This window comes from Euprymna scolopes, chromosome 30, assembly GCF_053919585.1.
Source record: "Euprymna scolopes isolate OS-2025 chromosome 30, ASM5391958v1, whole genome shotgun sequence".
NCBI classification, from domain to species: domain Eukaryota; kingdom Metazoa; phylum Mollusca; class Cephalopoda; order Sepiida; family Sepiolidae; genus Euprymna; species Euprymna scolopes.
In genome coordinates, this window is record NC_136511.1 from 61,562,705 (window position 1) to 61,589,922 (window position 27,218).

Here is a 27,218-nt window from a genome sequence, read left to right on the forward strand (position 1 = left end):
ATAACAAACCAGTGCAGTTCAAAATAACAAACCAGTGCAGTTTAAAATAACAAACCAGTGCATATCAAAATAACAAACCAGTGCAGTTAAAAAAAACAAAAAAAAACAGTGCATATCCAAATAACCAACCAGTGCAGTTAAAAAAAAAAAAACCAGTACTGTTCAAAATACCAAACCAGTACAGTTCAAAATAACAAACCAGTGCAGTACAATTTCAATATCGGCAGTTTACAAGATGAATCGTATTTCCTTAAGCATTTGAACTGGTTTCAAACCTTATTTATTCTCCTTCTTCTTCTTCTTCTTCTTCTTATTATTATTATTATTATCATTATTATTATTATTGAAGACTATGTTCGCGGCTGCTTTTTGTAATCTATTTTTTATGCTGGAGATTCTTTTCGTTTTCGTTTGATAACTGAAGCCGATTCAATGAGGAATCGAAATCGAGCATATAAAACATTTCGCATGGGATTTAATAGAAAAAGTTAAGCACAAAAATAGAAATTTTATTTAAATCACATGGGATTTAATAGAAAAACTTCAACACAAAAATAGAAATTTTATTTAAATCACATGGGATTTAATAGAAAAACTTCAACACAAAAATAGAAATTTTATTTAAATCACATGGGATTTAATAGAAAAACTTCAACACAAAAATAGAAATTTTATTTAAATCACATTAGATTTAATAGAAAAAGTTAAACACAAAAATAGAAATTTTATTTAAATCACATTGGATTTAATAGAAAAAGTTAAACACAAAAATAGAAATTTTATTTAAATCACATTGGATTTAATAGAAAAAGTTAAACACAAAAATAGAAATTTTATTTAAATCACATGGGATTTAATAGAAAAAGTTAAACACAAAAATAGAAATTTTATTTAAATCACATGGGATTTAATAGAAAAACTTCAACACAAAAATAGAAATTTTATTTAAATCACATGGGATTTAATAGAAAAACTTCAACACAAAAATAGAAATTTTATTTAAATCACATGGGATTTAATAGAAAAACTTCAACACAAAAATAGAAATTTTATTTAAATCACATGGGATTTAATAGAAAAACTTCAACACAAAAATAGAAATTTTATTTAAATCACATTAGATTTAATAGAAAAAGTTAAACACAAAAATAGAAATTTTATTTAAATCACATTGGATTTAATAGAAAAAGTTAAACACAAAAATAGAAATTTTATTTAAATCACATTAGATTTAATAGAAAAAGTTAAACACAAAAATAGAAATTTTATTTAAATCACATTAGATTTAATAGAAAAAGTTAAACACAAAAATAGAAATTTTATTTAAATCACATTAGATTTAATAGAAAAAGTTAAACACAAAAATAGAAATTTTATTTAAATCACATTAGATTTAATAGAAAAAGTTAAACACAAAAATAGAAATTTTATTTAAATCACATGGGATTTAATAGAAAAAGTTAAACACAAAAATAGAAATTTTATTTAAATCACATGGGATTTAATAGAAAAAGTTAAACACAAAAATAGAAATTTTATTTAAATCACATTAGATTTAATAGAAAAAGTTAAACACAAAAATAGAAATTTTATTTAAATCACATTAGATTTAATAGAAAAAGTTAAACACAAAAATAGAAATTTTATTTAAATCACATTAGATTTAATAGAAAAAGTTAAACACAAAAATAGAAATTTTATTTAAATCACATGGGATTTAATAGAAAAAGTTAAACACAAAAATAGAAATTTTATTTAAATCACATGGGATTTAATAGAAAAAGTTAAACACAAAAATAGAAATTTTATTTAAATCACATGGGATTTAATAGAAAAAGTTAAACACAAAAATAGAAATTTTATTTAAATCACATTAGATTTAATAGAAAAAGTTAAACACAAAAATAGAAATTTTATTTAAATCACATGGGATTTAATAAAAAAAGTTAAACACAAAAATATAAATTTTATTTAAATCACATGGGATTTAATAGAAAAAGTTAAACACAAAAATAGAAATTTTATTTAAATCACATTAGATTTAATAGAAAAAGTTAAACACAAAAATAGAAATTTTATTTAAATCACATTAGATTTAATAGAAAAAGTTAAACACAAAAATAGAAATTTTATTTAAATCACATTAGATTTAATAGAAAAAGTTAAACACAAAAATAGAAATTTTATTTAAATCACATTAGATTTAATAGAAAAAGTTAAACACAAAAATAGAAATTTTATTTAAATCACATGGGATTTAATAGAAAAAGTTAAACACAAAAATAGAAATTTTATTTAAATCACATGGGATTTAATAGAAAAAGTTAAACACAAAAATAGAAATTTTATTTAAATCACATGGGATTTAATAGAAAAAGTTAAACACAAAAATAGAAATTTTATTTAAATCACATTAGATTTAATAGAAAAAGTTAAACACAAAAATAGAAATTTTATTTAAATCACATGGGATTTAATAGAAAAAGTTAAACACAAAAATAGAAATTTTATTTAAATCACATTAGATTTAATAGAAAAAGTTAAACACAAAAATAGAAATTTTATTTAAATCACATTAGATTTAATAGAAAAAGTTAAACACAAAAATAGAAATTTTATTTAAATCACATTAGATTTAATAGAAAAAGTTAAACACAAAAATAGAAATTTTATTTAAATCACATGGGATTTAATAGAAAAAGTTAAACACAAAAATAGAAATTTTATTTAAATCACATGGGATTTAATAGAAAAAGTTAAACACAAAAATAGAAATTTTATTTAAATCACATGGGATTTAATAGAAAAAGTTAAACACAAAAATAGAAATTTTATTTAAATCACCTTTGTAGCATGTGCATTCAAACAGAATAATCCTTTCATGTTAAACAATGTTTGCATAAACGAAAGCATGCTGCATGATTATCCGCACAAACACACATAATGTCTTAAATGTCTTAGGAGAGAACTTGACTGCCTACTGGAGAGAACATGAATACCTAAGAGAACTTGAATGTCTAAGAAATGAACATGAATGTCTAAGGAGAAAATTTGAATGTCTAAGGAAAGAACTTGAATGTTAAATAAAAAAGTTGAATGTCTACGGAAAGAACTTGAATGTCTACGGAAAGAAGTTGAATGTCTAAAGAAAAGCAGTTGAATGTCTAGGGAAAGAACTTGAATGTCAAAGAAATAACTGGAATGTCTAAGGAAAGAGCTTAATGTCTAAGAAAAGAAGTTGAATGTCCAAAGAAAGAAGTTGAATGTCTAAGAAAATACCTTTGATGGCTAAGGAATGAACTTTGATGTCTAAGGAAAAAATTTGAATATCTAAGGAAAGAAATTCAATGTATAAGAAAAGAAGTTGAATGTCTAAGGAGAAAATTTGAATGCCTACCAGACACTGTCCTCGAGTGTCTAAGATTTGTCTGTAAGGGGTTTGTTACAAAAACCCGGCATGATGATACTTTTTGCTATGACTAAACACTGAAAAATGACATACTATCTGCGGCCCAAGAAAGATATCCTCGGAATGATAATATATGACCAGTTAAATGGATACTCCACCAGACTAGGTGATTTCTCAATAAGATCAAGAGACTACAGGAAAAATATTCTGTAACATATTTAACAGGTCAATTAGGGGGAGATAAATAATGTTTTTGATTTCTTTACTAATTCCGTGTTTGAGATATTTCGGAGAACTTTAATCGGATATTCGAATAGCTATGTATCTCATAGAGAGATCAAGGAAGAAAGTTCTTGATGTGAAGATGATATAATAGAAGAATATTTGTCGACATTTTTTGCCTCATGAAGATTCAAATCAAGATATTAAGTAGGTGCAAAAATAATGTCGCCTTTTTAAGTTCTACTTACAAAATATCATAACTTCTTTTATAATAAATTTTATTAATCAAAATGAGAACCATTAGAAACGACACATTTTTTGAAAGCAATGAATCATTCGGCATTATCTCGGCTTTTTAAGTATTTTTAACACAGGAAGTTGTCGAGATGCTTGAAAAAGTGACAATCCGTGGGCGAGAGGTTTGGTGAATATGGCGGATGAGGCAGTCTTGTAGCTCGATTTGTTCAACTCCTACAGGGCCAGTTGAGCAACATACGGGCGAGTCATTGAGGAGAATTAGTCCCTTTATATTGACTAATTTCGTGCTTCTGGTGGATTTTTTCAATTTCTCGGCAGTACTTCTCCGCTGTAATCATTTCGTCAGGATTTAAGAAGATGTGATAGACGGGGCCGGTCACACACCACTAAACAATCATCATAACCGTTTTTTTTTGTGTGCAATTGCGACTTCAATAAGTGTTGGGGAGTTTCTCTGGCTTCCAATCACTGCGTCATAAAGATCCACTTCTGATCACACGTCACAAACCACTCGAGAATGTTAGTGTTATTGCCCTTTTAAGCACTTTTCTTTTTTTATTTTTGTAGTCTAAAATTGATGTATTTTATGCTTCCATGAATCCAGCATATGACCCACGTTTAGAAAAATAATAAGGCTACTCGGTGTATCTAAAATAATATGTGACTAAAGCATTCGCCCGCCAATATATATATATATATATATATATATATATATATATATATATATATATATATAGTAATTTAAAAAATATATATGGCGATTAAGCTACACTGAATATTCGGCGTTTCAACCACTCTAGGATTCGTCAGGCTTATGCGCGAATTCTGTGGTTGTTTCTCGTTTTTATATGGTCTTCTTCTGTTGAGGATTTTAGTTAGCCAATCAGCTTTCTAGTATCCACCGCGCCTCTTCCTATCAGCCAATGGGGATGCATTTTATCGAACAAAGGATCTGTTTTAGAACTAGGTTAGTGGTTTAAGGCAGACCCTTTCCTTTTATTTTATATATATATATATATATATATATATATATATATATATATATATATATATATATATACATATCTGTACATACATATATGCATATATATATATATATATACATATATGTGTGATCGTTTATATATATATACACACACACACACATATATATATATATATATATATATATATATATATATATATATATATAGTAAGTTATAAAATATATATGGCCATTAAGCTACACTGAATATTCTGCGTTTCATCCACTCTAGGACTCTTCAGGCTTATGCGATAACGCACATAAGCCTGAAGAGTCCTAGAGTGGATTATACGCAGAATATTCAGTGTAGCTTAATCGCCATATAGATTTTATAACTTACTAACTAGCTCTACCTACGTATTGATCACTTTTGAAGTAAATACTTAAAGTTTACGCATAAATCTATACTTTCGTATAGTAATTTTATGTGAGTAAATTAAGTAGTTATATATATATATATATATATATATATAGTTGAACACTTTCAATTGAATTAAGTCGGTCTATTTAGCTCTTATGCATATATCATCGTATAAAGATTAGATCACTGTGTGACTGACGCAAAGAATATTAAAAATTTAACATTGAATTCAACGTTATTTCACGCGGTTAATGGTACACAATAGGATACGTTCTTTGCTAATCGAGCCAAAGATGGCTCATGTTGCCGAGTTCGAATCTGTCGACTGGTGAAGAATCCTGAAAAGGATTAAACACTAGTGTCTGTAAGTATGTAATTATTATAGTAAAAAAATAATTATATATATATATATATATATATATATATATATATATATATATATATATATATATATATATATATATAATAAAGTAAACAACGTCTGTGTGTGTGTCTGCATGTGTACAATTCCCGAACAAAATAAGGTGTATTTAGATTTGGAAAAATCTTTTTAATCGGTTTTCAGCTAGAAATCTGTCTGTAAAGGGATCAAAGTTCAACGATTTGACCTTTAAAAACTCTACCAAACTCCTCCGCCAATTTTGGGTTTGGAGACTTGAAATTTTAGATGTAGGTTCCTTGGACATGGATCAAACTTTTTATTATTTGAGCCCAACGGAATAAATGTTAAGGGGGTAAAATTAGGGTCCAAATTAAAAAAAAGGACTAGTGCGGTCTCTACTAAATTACCCTGTTAATTTTTAGTCGAAACGTTTGAAATTTTACGTAAAGTGTATTCAGACATAAGGCAAGCCTTTGAATGTGTTTTGACCGAAAATTTGGCTGCTAAGGGGCCAAAGTTCAAAAGATTTTAGGTTTGCGGTTTCTAGCAAACTACTCAACTAAATTTAGGTCAAAACACTTGAAATTTTACATAAAGGGTACTGAGACATGCAGCAAGCTTTTGAATTTGGTTTTGGGCGCAAAATTTGCTGCCAAATGGTCACAGTTGAAAGAGTTGACCTTTGCAGATTCTACCTAACGCCTCCACCAATTTTAAGTCTAAACACTGAATTTTAGATGTAGGTTACCTGAACATGAGCCCAACTTTCAATATATATATACATAAATTATGAACAGTACATAAGTACTACTAGTATACACACACAGACACACAGACATATATATATATATATATATATAAGGTACTTTGCCGGTGACTTCGTTCCATATAAACTCCAAAACAGCTGAACCGATTTTTTTAAATGTTACACATGTTCTTCATGTGCCTGATGATATTTCAGATAAGATTTGTATGGGAATGTCTCCGATAAGAATCGATAATCGACAAAATATGGTTAAACAACGAATAGCCTTATATTGACTAAAGATAACACCTTTAAACATCCTAACATTGCAAGTGTATTTGAGAAGTTTACCACAGTACAAGCAAAATGGCCCGGTGTATAAAATAAAAAGTAAGTTCTTCAAAAAGACAGGAGCGCGTTTGAAATGAATGCTGCTGTTTAGAGCACAATTGAACCACGACTCTAGATTTTGCATTTTAAACTTCAATTTAAGCCATTATATAAACACGTTTATCAGTTCAAAATAAGGTTTTGTATTATGGACTTTTACTTCGGAAAGGTATGTGAAGCTTCCTTTCCATGCACTGACGTGATTCCCGAATAGAACAGACAATTAATCGATTTAATTGAGAAATGGACGATTTCATCGATTTCAATAACAATGAAATTATTAGATGCGTAAAACATCAGTGGATCCTCATTTATTCTCGAGCTACGTCAGGTCCTCTTACTAGTAACGGTTAATGGTAGCCGAATGGATACGGTCTCCGCTAATCGAGCCAGAGATGTGTCGTGTTGCGGGGTTCGAATCGTTCGGCTGGTGTTAATCGTGACACCCTGCACTGAAGAATCCCGAAAGGATGAAACACTAGTGTCTATAGGTATTTAATTATTATAGTAAAAAAAATTATATATATATATATATATATATATATATATATATATATATATATGCATGATGTTGTATGAATTTGTTTCCTAGATGTAAACCCTATGAACCTCACGTGATTACTAAAGAGTGTTCAATGGATGAGAGACCTGAAATATAGTTTGTTTATCATACAAACATTATTGATTACATATGTTCATATATGTTTCAGTGAAATCTCAATTCAAATAGGCCAATTCATCAGACTAAAAAAGCGGCGATATTAAAACGAGAGTCAATATTACATTCGTTTTTCATAAATGATATTCGGGTGTGGTTTACGCTCTGAAGGAGTTGGGGTGAGTGCGGGGTGAAAGAAGATGAGAAGGTGACAAACCTGCTTTATAAAGCTGTAGTAGTGGAGAGGTATTGGTATTATTTTAACTTGGAAGTTGTTTATTGGCTTAAGTTTTCACCTTAAACTGATATACTCCCGCAAACACACAAACGCACACACACAAACACCCCCTGCACACACACACAAACACACGCACGTATATATATATATATATATATATATATATATATATATATATATATGTGTGTAAAGAGAAAAGAAATTAAAACTAAAATTTTACAATAAAATTTATTGTTCAGCTGAATACCCCCCCCAAAAAAAAAACATTTTGAAAGTCCTTATTCCGCGGATAATAAGGACTTTGTAAATGACTTTGTATTTTTTGAGTATTCTGTCGAACAATAAATTTGGTAGTGAATTTCAACTTACAGTGTTCATTTTTTCTCTTATATATATATATATATATATATATATATATATATATATATATATATATGTATATATATATATATATATATATATATATATATATATATATATATATATATTAGCATTTCAGCCCGGAATTTCCCGGGTTTTGGTGGTGTATGTTGAGCAAAATAAAAAAAGTGGTAGTAAGAAGGCAGGCTCGAACCAAAGTCTTAAGGCTAGACAATTGAAAAGAGGGGATGACTTTCGAAAAGATCGGTGAAAAAAGCGACCCCTCCCTGTGGAAAAGTTCACATTTTCGGGTGAAGAAATTAATGCTTTTAGCCAATTTTTCGGTATTTGTCGTCTGAAAGGTCGAGCTCCAAAATGATACTAGTTTTGTGAGAATTCGTCGCCTCGGTCGAAAGTTTTAGGCAGACATGCAAACATACATACATACATTTCTATATTGGTAGCTCAAATTTTCGACCCAAACCGATTATAAAGCTTGCCCTATCTCTGAATACCTTTTATATAAAATTTCAATTGCTTAGACCAGAAATTGTAAAAGTAAAAAATTGAAAGAGTAATTTGGTAGAGACAGCAGAAGTCAAATTTTTAAAAACTTTCACCCCTATTATGACCCCTTATGATTTATTGTTTTGGGCTAATATGAAGTCATTAAGTTAGATCCATGTCCAAGGAACCTATATCTAAAATTTCAAGTGTTTAGACCCAAAATTGGCGGATGGGTTTGGTAAAGTTCTCAAAGGTCAATCGTTGCCCTTTGACCCATTAACAGCTAAATTTCTGGCTGAAAACGGATTACAAATATTTTCCCAAATGTCAGTACCCTGTATGTCAAATTTCGGGTGTGTAAATTCAAAATTGATAGAGTTATTGCGTAGGGACTGTACACAGACAGGCACACAGACACTTTCAGTTATATATATATATATATATATATATATATATATATATATATTACTTCGTTTCGCTTTGAAGCTTTCAAATATTGTGCTAAACAATAAAATTATAGCTAGTCTTTTGAAAAGTTATTTTGTTAACAGTATTGGCGCGCGTATGACAGCTGTGTGCAAATGTCTGAGTCGTGAGAGAGGTCACGTTACTGCAAAATGAAAGAAAAAAATATTAAAAAAGAACGAGAGAGGCAGAGAGAGAGAGAGAGAGAGAGAGACAGACAGACAGACAGACAGACAGACAGACAGACAGAGGGGGGAAGCGTTTGTAACAAAAGGCAATGCGTTATTTTTGTAAGTAACTGGAAATAAATGTCTGTTGTTTCAACGGAAAAAGTCAATCGAGTTATTCCTTGTTTTAGTTTCCTTGCAACGATCTTTACATATAAACAGGTACAAAGTGCCTTTGCTCTTAGAAAAAGAACACGTCTTTGAAACCCCATGGAATAAAGAAATAATTATTTTATTTTGTATCCTTGGTTCGAATAACTAATGTTATTAATTGTAATTTGGAAAATTGTAACTTCCTTATATACATTAATATATATATATATATATATATATATATATATATATATATATATATATATATATATATATATATATAACAGTTATTCGCGAACTAATGTTTTGTCGTAATTCTACTGAATTTAAAATTTAATTATCGTTAAAATTGAAAGCAATAATCGATATATATATATATATACATATACATATATATATATATATATATATATATATATATATATATATATATATATATATATATATATATATATATATATATATATATATATATATATATATATAAAGGATTGAACATTTAATCGCACAACGACAGAAGTCATTTTTATTTAACACTTTTGCCTGTCTTGACACCGGTCTTTGCGGAGGAAAAAACAAACGATTTTAAAAAACTGATCACCATTACTTAGTCAATAACTACTGGTGTCGTTTTGTCGGAGAAGCGACACCCGTCCATTACTAAGCTAATCGGACCAACTCCGACTAATCATAAACACCATTGACCGCAAAGCAACCATTGCTCAGTAACAGCGCCAAGAGTTATTAAATCACAATTACCAACTCACGACCTCAAAATATAGTCCTTAAGTCAAAACTGAATTGCAAAAGGAAACGCCCTCTCTTGCCCGAGAAACAGATTTTCTACTAATTTAGTTTATTGGGTAACATAATAATCACGTTCACACTTTATCTTTGGTTCATTTCGTCCGAGTGCTTTTCCTAATCACATTTATTCGACTATTTCTATATAATGCCCTGGGGTCAGATTAGTAACTATTAGTGTCGCTACGTTTTAAGGTTGCTCTGCCGAGTGAACAAACAAAATATTGTGAGGCAATCTAGAATGACAGCAAAGACACTTAAACGAGTACTATCAGCAAAGTTAGGGGTGTCTTTAACAGTTAATTAATATGCTTTGAGGGTCTTTCGTAAAAGAGACCCGTTATTAAAAGAAAATTTATTAACAATAATGGTCACCAAAATTTTGCGCAATGCACACACACACTCTTGACCTACATTTATTAGTAGTGTCTAGCAATTAGTTGGATTTAAATTAAGGTAGGTGAGATATAGGGTTATGGTTAAAGTTAGGTTAGGGCTAGATTTAATGTTAGTATGTAAAAAAAACTGAATAAACGTAACTGTTAAACGCCTGGCGGAATAGCGAACAACCATGTGCATTTAGCATGAGGTATAAGTAAAAATCATAGCCGAAAAGTTAAAAACGTGTGTATGTCCATCGACCTGTCCTCTTTATTGACTCATTTTTGTGTATAATACGAAAAGAACACTCTATTTAACATGATATAATCCTGGTTACTTATAAGATTTCATTTAAATACAATTGTTTCTGCGTATACGCTTTCTTTGAGTTCCCAGTATTTATTCGCTCGTGTTGTTTTTATACGGTGTTTTTTTTTATTACCGTATAAAAACAACACTAGCGAATAAATACAGGGAACTCAAAGAAAGCGGACATTCGCTGGTAGTCGAATGGAAAATAATAAGACAATCTACAACGTGTAGGGACCTAGACGACCCATGTAGCTTTAACCCCCAACTGTAGAAGAGAAATAGCAAATAACTGTGTTCACAAGATAAAATTTACTCTATGATAGGCATACAAAATAGTTTTAAAACTAACAAAAAACAATAGAAAATAAACAAATAAATAAATTATATAAACATCAATATACATAAACGATCACACATATATGTACATATATGTGCATATATGTATGTACACATATATAATTTATATATAAACTAACAATAAAAAAACGCTAACCTAGTTTTAAAACAGACCCTTTGTCCGATAAAATGCATGCCCATTGGCTGATAGGAAGGGCGCGGTGGATACTAGAAAGCTGATTGGCTAACTAAAATCTCAATAGAAGAGGAGCATATAAAAACGATAAACAACAACAACATTGGCTCATAAGCCTAAGGAGTCCTAGAGTGGATTAAACGCGGAATATTCAGTGTAGCTTAATCGCCATATATATTTTATAAATGACTATATATATATATATATATATATATATATATATATATATATATATGTGTGTGTGTGTGTGTGTGTGTGTGTGTGTGTCTGTAAGTGTTGTTTTAATAGAGTTTTATTACGTAATATTATGTTCTTACTTAGATCAATGTTGTTTGATGAAAGTTCCGTATGATTTGATATTTCGGGAACATTTCTCCTCTTCTAATTCATTAAATCTAACGGCCATATGGAGGCTATGATTTGCTTTGAGTTTGTCCTTTGCACTTTTGCATTATATTGCCTTTTATAAATAGAAATGTGTATGCTGAAAAAATAAGATGAGACAATTGTTTGTAAATGAAATACATTTTGAATTAACTTGAATTATTATTACTTTTTTTTTAATTTCCTTATTATTTGGTTCTAACCAGGAATGAAACCTTTTACCGGATGCCAGATATTAACTGAGCATTCCAATCGAAATATCTTTTAAAGAACGTAATCATCTTTTTAAGTGTGATCGTTTGCATAAATATAGCACTTGGTTCACCGGGAATATTCACCAGGTAGTTTTCGAAATTCGTTGTCCTGAGTCTGGTTGCTACTATAACACTGGTCAACACAATATTTTTGGCAGGCAAAGTAAGACTGGTTTCTGGGGTTTTCAAGGGCGCTTAATCCGAATCTGACATTAGTTTTTTCAAATTGGCTCTAGTTTTTGAGATATCACAGTGGGGTCGTTTGTCTGAAATCACCCATTCGCGACCATAGCTAAACGTACAAAAACGGCTAAATAGTGCATAAATGTCAGATATTGATTTTTATGATAATCTTAAACCACAAAGACAGTGTAAAATCTCAATCTAACAAGTTAAGTTAGATATAACATCATTTCATTTATCCTATAACTGAACACTTTTCATAGATTTCGAGGATATACAAAAAATTTGCTAAAAATTTGCTGAATTTTAATTCTCCAAGTGAAAAAAAAAACATTTACATAATCAGTTATATATCATAAATTAATGCAAAGCATTATACACTAGATTCTTAGTTACAATGAACACACAAAACAATATTTTATTCACAAAACTAAAATTGACGTTTATACGATTTTCGCTTGTGAGCAACTTTTGGGCAGTCTCTCAAAAGGTTCCAGCAGTAGTCTGCCATCATGTGCTCATCCCATTTGCCTTGATACCTCTCTTCCATTGTTTTGATGTCTTGATGGAATCTCTCTCCCTGCTCCTCACTGTAATCACCAAGATTACCAGGAAATCTGTCGAGGTGGCTAAACAAGAAATGAACTTTAATGCTCATATTTGCCCCTAGTTTTCCGTATGCAGTAAGCATCTTACAAACCAAATGCTTGTAATTGTCAGCTTTGTGATTTCCCCAAAAGTTTGTCACTACATCTGTGAAGGACACCCAAGCATTTAACTCAACCGTGTTCATATGATTAGTGAAGTCAGAATACTTCATGAGCGTTCGAATCTGAGGTCCATCGAAGATGCCACCTTTAGCTTTTTTGAAGGAAAGACCTGGAAATTGCCTGCATATGTACTTGAAGCAATCCCCAGCCTTGTTCAACGCCTTAACAAACTGCTTCATGAGCCCTAGTTTTATGTGCAATGGAGGGAAGATGATTCTATCCCTGGGTACCAAAGGCTCATTGATGACGTTGGCTGTGCCGACTTCGAGACTTTCTCGTTCTGGCCAGTTCTCCCTTCTCCAGTGCTGGATTCTTGCTCTGCTATCCCACAAACAAAGAAAGCAGGGATACTTTGTGTACCCACTTTGCTGACCAAGCAGAAAATTCACCATTTTCAAGTCCATACAAATCAGCCATTTATGAGTGTTGTAATTCAGCTTTTCAAGAACATATTTGATAGCATCATACTCTTCTTTCATCTTGGTAGAATGGCCAATTGGTACAGGAGAAAACTTCTTGCCATTGTGCAAAAGTACAATTTTTAGACTTGCTTTCGAGCTATCTATGAAGAGACGCCAATCTGCTGGGTCATATGATGAGATCCCCATGCAGTTAAGAAGTGCAGAAACGTCATTACAAAAGACCAGGTCGTCTTCTTTAGAAAAGAAACGAAGCAAGCTGCCTTCCATTGTCCTATAGTATGTTATTTTTGTGCGAGAATCAAGAATGTTTTTCTCTTGGAGTCGTGATGCAAGAACTTCAGACTGCTCCTTCGACAAACAAAGGTCTCGCACTAGGTCATTAAGTTCAGATTGATTGAAAAGCTGAGGGCCATTTGAGGGTTCTTCATAGTCACTATAGCTATCATCACTTGATATTGAAAGATCAGCTGGAATCTCTTCGGTTTCATCGATTTCAGGCAAACTGGTGAAAACAGGCACAGGTAGATCCTCAGAGTGCGCAACAGGACGGATAGCAGAATCCAGGCTTGGATACTGCCAATTTGCTTTCTTGTGCTTGTTAAACCCCGTCATGTCATTGAGACAGAAGTAGCAGTCATCAAAATGATTGTTGGGCTCTCTCCACACCATTGGTACAGCAAACTTCAACTTCAGCTTACCGTTGGTCCAACCGCGGAGACTTTCTACACAGGTTTTGCACACCATATGTGGGGCCCAAGACTTGTCTTGGTCACCAAGTATCATATCGAAGTATGCTTTGTACGCCCTCTTGACAAAGTCTGTAATATTCCTCTTTTGTTGTGCCATCATATACTGTCCACAGATGTAACAAAAGACATCCGGTTCATATCTGCAACATCTTCTAGAAGAACTCATTTTCTCTCTGGAACTCATTTTCAACAGTGGAATTAAAAAGAAAATTCTTAATTACTGTTTAATTTATACTGCAACTATATTTATGGAACATGTTATTAAGTAATTACAGTATATAATTATATAAAAATTCTCCCTATATAAATAATTATATAAAAATTCTCCCTGAAATACTTCAATATATACATAATAATTATAATGATTCAATAATATCAGAAAATTATTATTTACTGCTTCTATATTGAAGTATTTCACAGGGAGAATTTTAGCAGTTTAGGCTTATTTGGGGCTATCAGTATCTTCTAAACTAGAGCCAATCTGGCAAAACCAATGTTATATTCGTAATCAGCGACCTTCAAAACCCCAGAAAACACTCCTAGATGGTCTGCCAAAGAAAAAAAATAAAAATTTGTTGACCAGTGTAATTACTAGAATTATCAAAATCTTCCTAAGATTCCAGTTTCTTTTAATGTTGTACATAAGATCCTTGGATTTCGTTAATTTTTCCCCTCCGCTCTGTTTAATGCAGCATCAAAGGGGACAATTTCTGCCATGTTTCCTTTCTTCTTTCTGTCATCATATCAGGTTGAAAAGCTTCATTTTCTAGGTACTCATGTGTAGTAATTGCATCGTCAGTGTGGGTGATGTATGCTAAATTCCCATCTGTTCTTTCTGGTATAGTTTCACATGTCTATATATATATATATATATATATATATATATATATATATATATATATATATATATATATATATAACTTACTACCGAGCTCTACCTATGTACTGAGCACTGTAGAAGTAAATATTTAAAGTTTACGCATAAAATTATACTTTCGTATATTATTTTATGTGATTAAATGAAGTAGTCATATATATATATATGTATATATATATATATATATGTGTGTGTGTGTGTGTGTGTGTGCGTGTGTGTGTGTGGGCGCGCGCGTGTGTGTGTATGTATGCGCGCGCGTCCGTGTGTATGTATGCGCGCGCGTCTGTGTGTGTGTGTGTGACTTACTGAAAATCCCCGAAAAGAATATACAATCCGTTTTTTGGTTTAGTAATAAGCAAACCAGATTCTTTATTTTCCAAATGTGGAAGAAATCGACGTTCACAGAGTCACCCGTCTTAGCAGTGACCAGGTTCAGCATTGATTGTTAAGTTGTCGATGTTGCAACTAGTGTTGAGACCATTGGTGGGTTTCGTGATTGGGACTCGGAAAAATCGGATTTTTGGGGAGTATAGGAATCAGTATAAAAAAGTTTAGTGCCTAATTATGATGCTAAAAACGATTCTGTTTTATTTTAGTTATAAAGAGAAAGAATCTTTTTTTTTCTGACACTTATAATAAAATAATATTTATTAGTTTTAAAACAACCAGAAAAAATTTAAATGCATATAACACTCAAACACAATATGTTGATATAATGTTGCGTTTGCAAAAATATATCAACATATTGCAGGTTTGTTTAGGTAATCCAAATATAATAATAATAATAATAATAATAATAATAATAATAATAATAATAATAATAATAATAATAATAATAATAATAACAGTAATTGTAATAATAACAATAACAATAATAATAACATTAACAATAACAATAATAATAATAACAATAATAATAATAATAACAATAATAATAATAATAACAATAATAATAATAATAATAACAATAACAATAATAATAATAATAACAATAATAATACAAACAATAACAATAACAATAATAATAATAAGTATAACAATAATAATAATAATAATAATAATAAAAAAAACAATAACAATAATAATAATAACAATAACACTAATAATAATAGTAACAACAACAACAACAACAACAACAGTACCAACAACAACAATAAGAAGAACAAGAACAACAATAATAATAATAATAATAATAATAATAATAATAATAATAATAATAATAGTAACAATAATAATAATAATAATAATAATAATAATAAAAACAATAACAATAATAATAATAACAATAACACTAATAATAATAGTAACAACAACAACAACATCAACAGTACCAACAACAACAATAAGAAGAAGAACAAGAACAACAATAATAATAATAATAATAATAATAATAATAATAATAATAATAATAATAATAATAATAATAATAATAGTTAAAGAAATATTGTGTACGTTTGAATCGTTGCATATATTTCGAAATTTAAGGATTACGTATAAAAATAAGTTTGGAAGGCTAGAAAACAACGCACATGTTTTATAAACAAATTTATTGCTTGAATCAGATATTTCGATGGACTACTCTTTGTCAATGAACGCCTGTTTTCGTTTTTTTTATTGTTTTTTCTCTTCTCTGGTCCGCACGGTATATAATTCGCGAGCGAGAGTGTTAGTTCCTATGTTTTGTGACGGTATGATTTTCAAAAACAATAATCAGCAGGGTGACGCGTTAGCCGCGCGAAAATAATTTAAGAAATAATAATAATAATAATAATAATAATAATAATAATAATAATAATAATAATAATAATAATAATAAACAACTCTAGAGCTATATATATTTAGGGAATTTAAAAGCCTCGGAGGCGGTAACTGTACCGGTATCGGGAAGTTCGAATGGAATCGGTAATTGGATTGAATCGGGAAAATCGTTTAGATCGTCCCATCACTAGTTTCAACATGGTTTAACCGTATGAATCAATATACGACCATCTCAACTCACAGAACTTCAAAAGAAAATTAGTTATAGTAAAAGACAGTCCTTGCATAAAGTGGAAAATTGATAGAAGAGAATATCACAGACCTTCTGATGATTGATCCAACTGACCTTAATGTAGTCGTTGCCAACATTTAAATTTGATAACGACTTGATTAGTATCTTAGATACTTAGTATCAAGTTTACTAGCATGTTCCAAGGCACTGGTGTCGCTATAGAGCGAATATTCTTCACTGGCCGTTGATTATTCATTGGTCAGCCAATTGTCTTAAATGACCATTACCTGGGTTTGTTTGTTTTATATTTGTTGGGTGGATCAAAGAAATGCTCATATTTCTTTTGATTTAGTAGCTGTGAGGGTGGAGGTTCTATTCAGCATTGGCAGTCCCCACAAAGAGAATGGACACTGGTCATTCGGGAATGGGACAGCGAGTGGAGGGTAATGGGATATGTGAGGCGTTTATATGTTCCAGAGGGAGGCTGGATAGAAAACAAATGATGAAATCTGGCAAAAAATTAAAAAAAAAAACATGGAAAAAAGGGAGGTGGCCCTTGTGAGATGGATATCAGTATGGATTGATTAATAAAGTCCATAGAAACATTACTGTTTTGTGGGTTGAAACATTTACGTGATCTATATGAAGAGTACCTGAGTTTTTTTTTTAAATATGGGAAACTACTGATAATAACAAACCCAAGCAAGTAAAATAAAATACTTATGCGTTTTACATACTGTGTTATTTTCATAAAATATTAGCAGGGTGACTCGACATTACCCGGGACTGGATGATGATAAACGAATGTTTCACATTCCTATATTTTTATTGCCATCGAAATCAGTGAACTTGCCCATTTACAATCAAATCGATTGATTGCCTGCTCTAATTCGGGACCCATTGCGGTTCACAGAAAGGAAGCTTCGCATGCTTCCTCGCAATGACATAGTCTACAATACCTTGTATACGACGTTGCACTGTAGTGAACTTACTGTTGATTTTATAAAAATCATTTCCTATATATAATGGCTTGTATTAAAGTTTAAAATGCAGAAATCAAGTATTATGGTTTATTTGTGCTCGAAATAGAAATATTCATTTTATAACGCGCCTTTGTCATCTCAAAACCTACTGTTGATTTTATATGTCAGGCATTTCGTTTTGTGCGGTTATAATGGCTTGAATGAAAAAGCCCAATATCATAAATTCTGCTTTAAATAGTAATATTTCATTTCCATATCAAAAATCTACTCTAATGTGATCTCGAACGTTATTTCCGTTTCTAACGTGATCTTTTAAAAGTATTTTACCTACCGGTGACGTCATTTCACATGCATTTGCATGCGCGCGTCCCCACTAAGTTCGACAACTAGCGTAACGGCGATCAAGAATATACTAACTTTGTGGGTATTTGTTTTGTAGATACTTGCTTTTATCTAGACATTCAAGAAACACATACATCTAGATAACTGCCCAAATATATATGATATATTAGATGAATCAGATTTGAAGAAATTGTATAACTATTTGTTAAAAATTCGTATTTACTATTTTTTTTGCATATTATTTCCCATTATCTGCATATATACGACGTAATCATGTTGACACACCGATTCTCGTTAGATCACCGAAGTTAAACAACGTTGAGTTTGAGCAGTATCAAATGGGTAACCATTTTGGAATACTATAGGCTGTATGTAAGAGGGCGTCGACACGTTCCTGTAAGAACTGCAAAAGTGTAACATCTTGATTTGTATGCACAAGAGACTGGGGACTGCTTCGCAGCTGGATATTCCCATGAAACTTCCTCTTTCGGATTAAGTCGGATCAACGTACCTAGGATTGCTGCTGCTGTAATCTTTAACTATTTTCTGGATTTGGCCCCTAGCTTAACCTATATAACTCTAAATTTTATTTTTGAATGCAATTGGAAATAGAATGCAAATATGCTGTATATCCAATAGTTGAACTGAGAGGTATCGAATTATATGTTTTTTTTTTTTATCCCAAATACATCCCACTATTTCACTCCTTTCACCACTCTTCTTTCTTCATGTAAAAATAATCAAACAATGTTAAAAAAAATGAAGCAAACAATTGTATTTAAGTTTATATTATATTGGACTCACCCGTTGATTTTTGACGTATGAGGTTCCTACAACTTATTGTTTAAATTCATTCATGCTTAAGCCTCAGATGACCTTTAAGTCCTGCAAGAGACTTAAAAACGAGCCCACACATAGTACAAGTGTATAGTGATGCAGTCGATGCTATGGCTGCTTACCATTTATCTCTTTCTCGTTTTCAACGCAGATTATTCAAACTGTCAGGATGAAAACAGCGAAGACCATCAACAAAACAAAGTCATTTCGACTCTTTGCGATCCAAGACCTCTTTCTCAAGACTGCTGTGTGTGATCCTAATTGAAGACAAATTGCTCCTGAACTTATCTTTGTACCGTAGTAATGGTCGCCCCAGATTCGTTTTTCTTCCGGTCTATTTACTGTACATTAGGATTTTTGGTATCTTGTCATCAAACATTCTCAGGACATGACCAGTCCACCTCAGCTGGCACTGAATAAGGAATGATTAAATTCCAGAAATGTTGCACTTTAAGAAAAGGTTAGCGGTGAATACTTTGTCTCAAAGGATGATGCCACAGATTGAACGCAGATAGCTTTTATGAAATACATCCAATTGGTGACTATGATGCCTGTATGGAATCCATGAATCAGAACCGAATATGAGAATAGAAATAACAGCAGCTCGGTATACAATAATTTTTGTGTTCAGTCGAATCCCTTGTTATTTCCACAAACGTTGACGAAGCTTTCCAAAGGCGCAAGTAGCATTAGCAATCCTGTTAACAATTTCATAATCTAGGGACCCACTGTGATTAAAGTAGGAGCCCAGATAAGAAAACGATGTTACATCCACCTTCAATTGTCTTTCGGGGAATCTATGTTCTGGAGCGTTCTGTCTCACACCTATGGCTTGCTTTGGAGTTAAGCAGGGTTGATATAATACTTCTGTCTTCTTAACACTGATTGTAAGCCACAGTGCCTTTCTTTTACAAAGGAGATACCACTTATCAAGGTCTTGAGGCCTCTCGAGAATAAGGGTTAATGGATATACATAAATCAATGGGATTATAGCATAGTAATCATAAGTAGTAAAACCTTTGTAAATTGGATAACTTAGCGGGACGGTTCATCAAGAATTTGTTTACGTTGGACTTGAAGACGAATTGTAGTCACCCGGAAAGCAGGCAAACGGAAGAGGGTTCCACAGGCGTGTAGTTCTAAGAAAGAGGCTTTGTTCATGGAATCTACATTTAGGTTTAGGCACAGATAAAGAGTGTGGGGAATTATTGATAGTGGTTTTGCCTAGATGAGTTCTTTTCGTGAAAGTTGGCGAGAAGGGGGGACCAGATATTGAAGCTCAGACGAGCACTGACCTTTAAAATAACGATAAAGTAGAGATATGCTCGCAACGTCTCTTCTGTGGGAAAGTAGTTGCTACTGCGACGCGACCAAGGAAAAAATGTGCATCTTCAAACGATGTTGCTACAAGAACAGAGTTATATATATATATATGTATGTATGTATATATATATACATATGCATGTATGTATATATATGTATGTATATATATGCATGTATGTATGTGTATGCATGCATGCATGTATGTATATATATATATATATATATATATATATATATATATATATATATATATATATATGCATGTATGGGTTGGCAAGGATCATCACACCTGGGACTCACTCGGCCGATTTGGTGCAGGTAAAGTCAACAGTGATGGTCTGAATCTTCTCCATCTATGCACTCAGTTTGACCTTGCTATCTGTAACACTTTCTTCGGCCACAAAGAGGTCCATAGGTTTACTTGGACCCATCCTCCTTCAAAACAAGGTCACCTGATTGATTACATTATTTCCAGGAAGGCAGATCTGCAGGACGTCTATAGTGTGCGTGTTATGCGTGGAGCTGAATGCGGCAGAGATCACTTTTTGGTACGTGGGAAGTTGAAAAGCTGTATAAGGAGGAAATGTAAGTCGGGTGGTGTTAAGATTCCTAGGCGGGTTGATGTGTCCATGCTGGATGCGTACGTGAAAAGCTTCGATCCGTAGTTAATTCTACTTATTTTGATGGGTCATGGGCGCATTTTAAAAATGCAATCTATGAAATAAGTGTAGATGTTCTTGGCTTCCGCAAATCTAAACATCAGGATTGGTTTGATGATAATAATTCTGAAATTACTCAACTCTTAAGTGCTAAAAATAAGTTGCATCATAAAATATTGTCTGCCTCTCATGGAGGCCGAGAGTCCCTCCAACAGTAACTTAAAGCAAGCAAGCAAGAGTCTTCTCCAAAAGCGACTCCGCAAAATGAAGAATCAGTGGTGGGCTAAACTCGTTAACCAAATCCAGATGGCTTTTGATCGTAAAGACTTCAAACGCATGTACCATTTGCTTAAAAAAAGCTTTTGGTCCTCAAACACTATCTACATCTCCCCTACTCTCAAGTGATTGATTTGCCCTTATAAAGGATCCTACCAAAACTCTCCTTCGTTGGACTGAGCATTATTCTGATCTCTTTGACAACCCCTCTAATGTTGACGAGGACGTCATCAATGAATTTTTATCACAACAGAAGCTTATCCATTAAATGTCTGTGTTCCCATCTGAGAATGAAATTAGAGATGCAATCAAGAGCTTGATGGTATTCCTGTGGAATTCTTTTTACATGGGGGTGATAAGCTTGTTCATCAAATTTTTCATCTTATTACTGATGTCTGGAAGAGTGGTCCCGTTCATCAGGATTGGGTTGATGCAATTCTTATATCACTGTACAAGGGAAAGGGGCCCAGGACCGACTGTGGAAGTTATCGTGGGATAAGTTTATTGGAAGCAGTTGGCAAAGTATTTTCCAGAGTTCTACTCAATAGATTGTTAAAGTATATTTGTTCATTCCTCATTCCAGAAAGCCAAAGTGGCTTTCGTCCGGACAGAGGAACCACGGACATGATCTTCTCTGCTCGGCAGTTGCAGGAGAAATGTACTGAACACTGCGTTCCGCTTTATCAGGTTTTTGTTGATTTGACAAAGGCTTTTGATACGGTGAACAGAAGTGCCTTAAGGATAATTCTGGGGAAGTTGGGATGCCCACCTCAATTTCTACAATTACTCAGAGAACTCCACAATAATATGAAGGCTCGCCTGAACTTCAATGGATGCCTATCAGAACCCATCTCAGTTGACAATGGTGTGAAGCAGGGTGATATCCCAGCACCTACAATTTTTTCTATTTATTTTGCAACTATGCTTTCCTATGCCTTTAGGGAATAATTTCTGGGGGTTTGTTTGCGTTTCAGGTAAGGTCTTTGATCTTCGTCGTTTTCATGCTTCTACAAGGACCTTTCATCACCTGGTTCGTGAATTGCTTTATGCGGATTGCCCCGATCTCGTAGCCCATAGTGAGAGGGATATGCAGCGTATCATGAATCTATTTTCGGGGGCCTGTGCCTCTTTTGGGCTTACTATTTGTCTTAAGAAGACTAAGGCCATGTTCACACCTCCACCCGGTGGTTTGTATGTGGAACCATATATTTTTGTAAACAACCAGAGACTTGCCGTGGTTGACACATTTTTGCATTTGGGTAGTACTCTTGCCAGAGATGCTGAGGTTAACTATAAGATGCAGCGTGCCACTAAGGCTTTTGGTGGTTTAGAGAAGCGAATGTGGTCTGACAGGGGTATAACTCTTCATACACAGATCAGTGTCTATCAATCTTTTATTTTACCATCCTTGCTTTACGCTCCTAAGGCCTGGACAACTTATAGTAGACACAAAAAAGTCATGTAGAGAGTGCACCATAAATTCCTGAGACACATTCTGGGCATCGGGTGGAGCTCTTTTTGAGAAGAAAAAACATGAGCATGCAAAAATGGAGCGTGATATCCGGATGAAAAATCTGTCAAAACTATCAGGTCTGTCGGAGGCTTTCGTGCAGAACCACATCTGTGATTTATGCGGTAAAATGACTTTATCCGGAGCTGGCCTAGCTAGCCACAAGTGATCACATGGAGATCAATCTTTCTTTGATGGGGGAAACATTGCGGGGCACAGATGTTCTATTTGCTCTGTGGTCTGTAAATCGAGTGGAGGCCTGAAGCTTCATATGAACGTCCACAGTAGAGCAGCACCAGTTGGCATCCCTGAATCTCAGCTTAAGTGTGACCTTTGCAACAGACTGTGTAAGAGCAGAAATGATCTAAAGAGCCACCTTCGTTCCCACAGTAGATAGAAATTGATGCATCTTAATCACATCTCCTCATGTATATATGTATCTGTGTATAAATGTATATATATAATAATAAAATTCAAATAAAATAAATAAATTAAAATAAAAAAATAACAACAATATTTCAAAGGTACATGGAAATGAATGAATAATCAACAATAATGCAAGGGAAAGATGGCCTTCTTCTGTCAAGAAGTGACAATCACCATATATATATATATATATATATATATATATATATATATATATATGCATGTATGAACGTATGTATATATATATTTATATAAATATATATGTATATATATGCATATATATGTATATATACATATATATACGTATATATATAAATATATATATATATATAAATATATATATAAATATATACACTTGTGCCCGATATTATTCATACCCCTCGGATCTTTGAGATTTCTATAAGAATATTGCTCAAACCAGAAGGTAGACAATATTAAAGGGATTTCAGACAATAAATCAAGCATAGACATTTAATTTAAACTCAACAAATAAATAAATTATGCAAGTTTGAAACATTATACAAAGAAAAACAATAATGGCACTAGTTCAAAATTATTCATACCTCTCTTACTGATAGTCAATAGCATGCCCTTTATTCTTAATAACTGCCTGTAATCGTTTTGGATATTTATCAACAAGGTTTTTACAAAGATCAACATTGATTTTTGACCATTCTTCAATGCAGTAGTTCTCCAAATCCCTAAAATTTCTAGGTTTCCGCTTTTTAACCTTATTTTTCAATATGTGCCAGAGGTTTTCGATAGGGTTCAGGTCGGGACTCTGGCTAGGCCATTCCAAAACATTAATTTGATTATTCTCAAACCATTTGTTGACTATTTTGGCAGTATGATTTGGATCATTATCCTGTTGAAGGACCCAGTTTGGTCCTAAATGGAGATTCTCCGCATCCTGTCTAATGTTTTTCTGGAGTATCTCCAAATATTGCTCCTTCTTCATGGTTCCATCTATCTTGAACAAACTACCTGGACCACTAGCCGAAAAGGAACCCCAAAACATTAGGCTACCACCACCATGTTTCATCGTGGGTATGGTGTTCTTTGGGTTGTAAGCTTCTCCTTTCTTCCTCCAAACGTAAGAAGCATCCATATGGCCAAACAATTCAATTTTTGTTTCGTCAGTCCACAAAATACTTGAGAAAACGGACTCTGGAGAATTCACATGGGTCCTAGCAAACTTTAGACGTGCTGCAAGGTGTTTCCGGTGTGCAATGAGGTCCTTCTTGGTCTTCTTCCTTTCAGACCATTTTCATGCAGAGTCCTTTGCAATGTTTGCCTTGATATTTTTTATGCCAGAAGACTCCAGATTTTCTAAAATGCCCTTAGAAGTGGTGGTTGGATTTGCATTAACACTTCTTACAATATTCCTGGTGGCTCTAGCAGACAGTTTCCTTTTCCTTCCTCTACCAATCAAGTTGTTTGTTGTGTGGTGGCTCTGGAATTTTTTGATGATGCTCTGTACTGTTGCTGTAGGGACCTCAAATTTCTTGGAAATTGACTTCTAACCTAAACCATCCTTATGTGAATTCGCAATTTTAGTCCTAAGATCATTACTAAGCTCTTTTTTCTTCCCCATTCTAATAATTTTTATTCTTTTATTGGTTTTCAGTTGATATCATTTTAATTTCTGATAAATGCAAAAATCGAAATGAAATTAATCAAAGGTTGTATAAAAGCATTCAAAATAAGAATCAAACAGGAAACAAACAGTCAGAAATTCGATTAATACTGAAAAAATTAGGGGGTATGATTATTTTTGAACATTGCAGATTTTATAAATAGCTGTATATTTCTTTTATTACAAGTATCCCGAGATTTTAAAATGACGAAAATGATCAGAAGAGTTTTATTAAGAATATGTATCAATATGGACGTAAACAATAAATTCTTACAAAGTTACACATAATAAACTCAATTTTCAAGGTGGGGTATGAATAATATCGGGCACAAGTGTATATAAATATATATATATATAAATATATATATATATAAATATATATATATATATAAATATATATATATAAATATATTTACATAAATATATATATATAAATATATATATATATATATATATATATATATATATATATATATATATATATATATATATATATAGTGGTACCTTGATACTTGACCATAATTCGTTCCAGATGTCTGTTCGAACGCCAAAAAGTTCAACAACCGAAACGATATCTTCCCTTCGAATTAACTGAAATAGAATTAATTGCTTCCAGACTTTACAAGTTCCCTTTTATCTATAAACTTTGAGGATTTTATGCATTTACTTACACTGCCATTTCATATTCCGTTGCAAGCGCTGACACACACATATTCCCCTTTTAAAGTTCTCTATCAGTTCCTTTTAAATTCGATCGTCGTTCGTATAATCCCCCCCCGTTTGGCACTCGTTTTACTGCTTTTATTTCCTATTCATTTATTTTATTCCAATGGTAAAAGGATGTCCATTTCTTCTTTGTTCCTAAAGTTTTTACATAACGTTAAACCGATTATTTGAGCAAAGATTTTATTGCGCGCAATCTATTACGGACGTATCTCAGGATGAGATATGTCCGCATCGTATTTAAGTCTACTGAACCCCACCCCCTTTTTTTTAACATTTTGGACACCTCAAGGAAAAAGGGGGGTCGACAAATCGGATTGCATGGTTCTGGTGCCACGCTGATGGTCTAAAAATTACTAAGACCCCGTCTAGACTGTCGAAGGAGTTGCGATGACGCTGTTCTAAATATAACTCTCGTCGCAAGATACTGGCGAAACATTATATAGATACAGACTCTATTGTTCAAACTACACATGTTTTACACAAACGTTATTTTTATAATAATAAAAAAAAAACACAATTAAAAAATATGTTAAACCACACAAAATATATCCAGGTAGGTAGAAGAGTAACTTAGCTTGCTTTTTTGTAACACTTATTTGCTGTGTATTTATTCTTTCACCCATTTTTGTTGACTATTTTATAGCTTTATAGTTTTCAACGATGAAAATAGTCCGTCAACGTCATGCATTAGAAACCTTCGGATCGAAGATTAAAGCGCCAGTGTTAGATGCGCTAACACATCTAGAATAGCAGAAAGGACAAAGGCTACAATTCAGCTGGTATTTTTGACGATTAAGAATCGTATTCTTTTCCTTATTTTTTATCGTTTTGGTTGTTAAAGAAGTATAATTTCCAACCAACTGGACTAGAAGTTATACAGCCAGAGAGTTAAAGTTTTTATCTAAATAATTGTACAAAATATTAGACACTTCTTTATCGATGTTTGAGAACACTTGTATAGGCCGGGTTCAATTTTTGTTTTAACATTCTGATATGTTTATCTCTTTTTTTTTTCAGGTTACTCTCCGAAGGTCGTTCTAAAAATAATGCCTCGTGTTTTTATCTAAACAAAGTTGAAGAGCTACGAAGACGGGAGGGGTACCGTTAAAGCGAATCACGTATTGTGCCAAAAAATTTATTTTCCTACATAGTCACCACCATTCTCAATGCACTTTTGATGGTGAAGGAGTGGTAGGTGTATCAGAATTTCTGTAGGAATTTTTGACACCCCTAACACGAAACTGCGAATACAATATAAAAATCTCGTAATTTCTGTTAAAAGTTGGTTGTTTATTTTCTTTATTGATTATACTTCCAAAATAAACTATTAAAGTTGTTTTAAAAGTAATAGAAATATATATATATTTTAAAACAGTAATGAATTTTCCGAACTCAATATTTTTCAATTTTTTAATTTTAAAAATCAATCAAAATTTTTCTATTGATTTTATTTTTATGATATTTTCAGGGTCAATGTGAAATTTTATGTTCTTTCCAATTAAC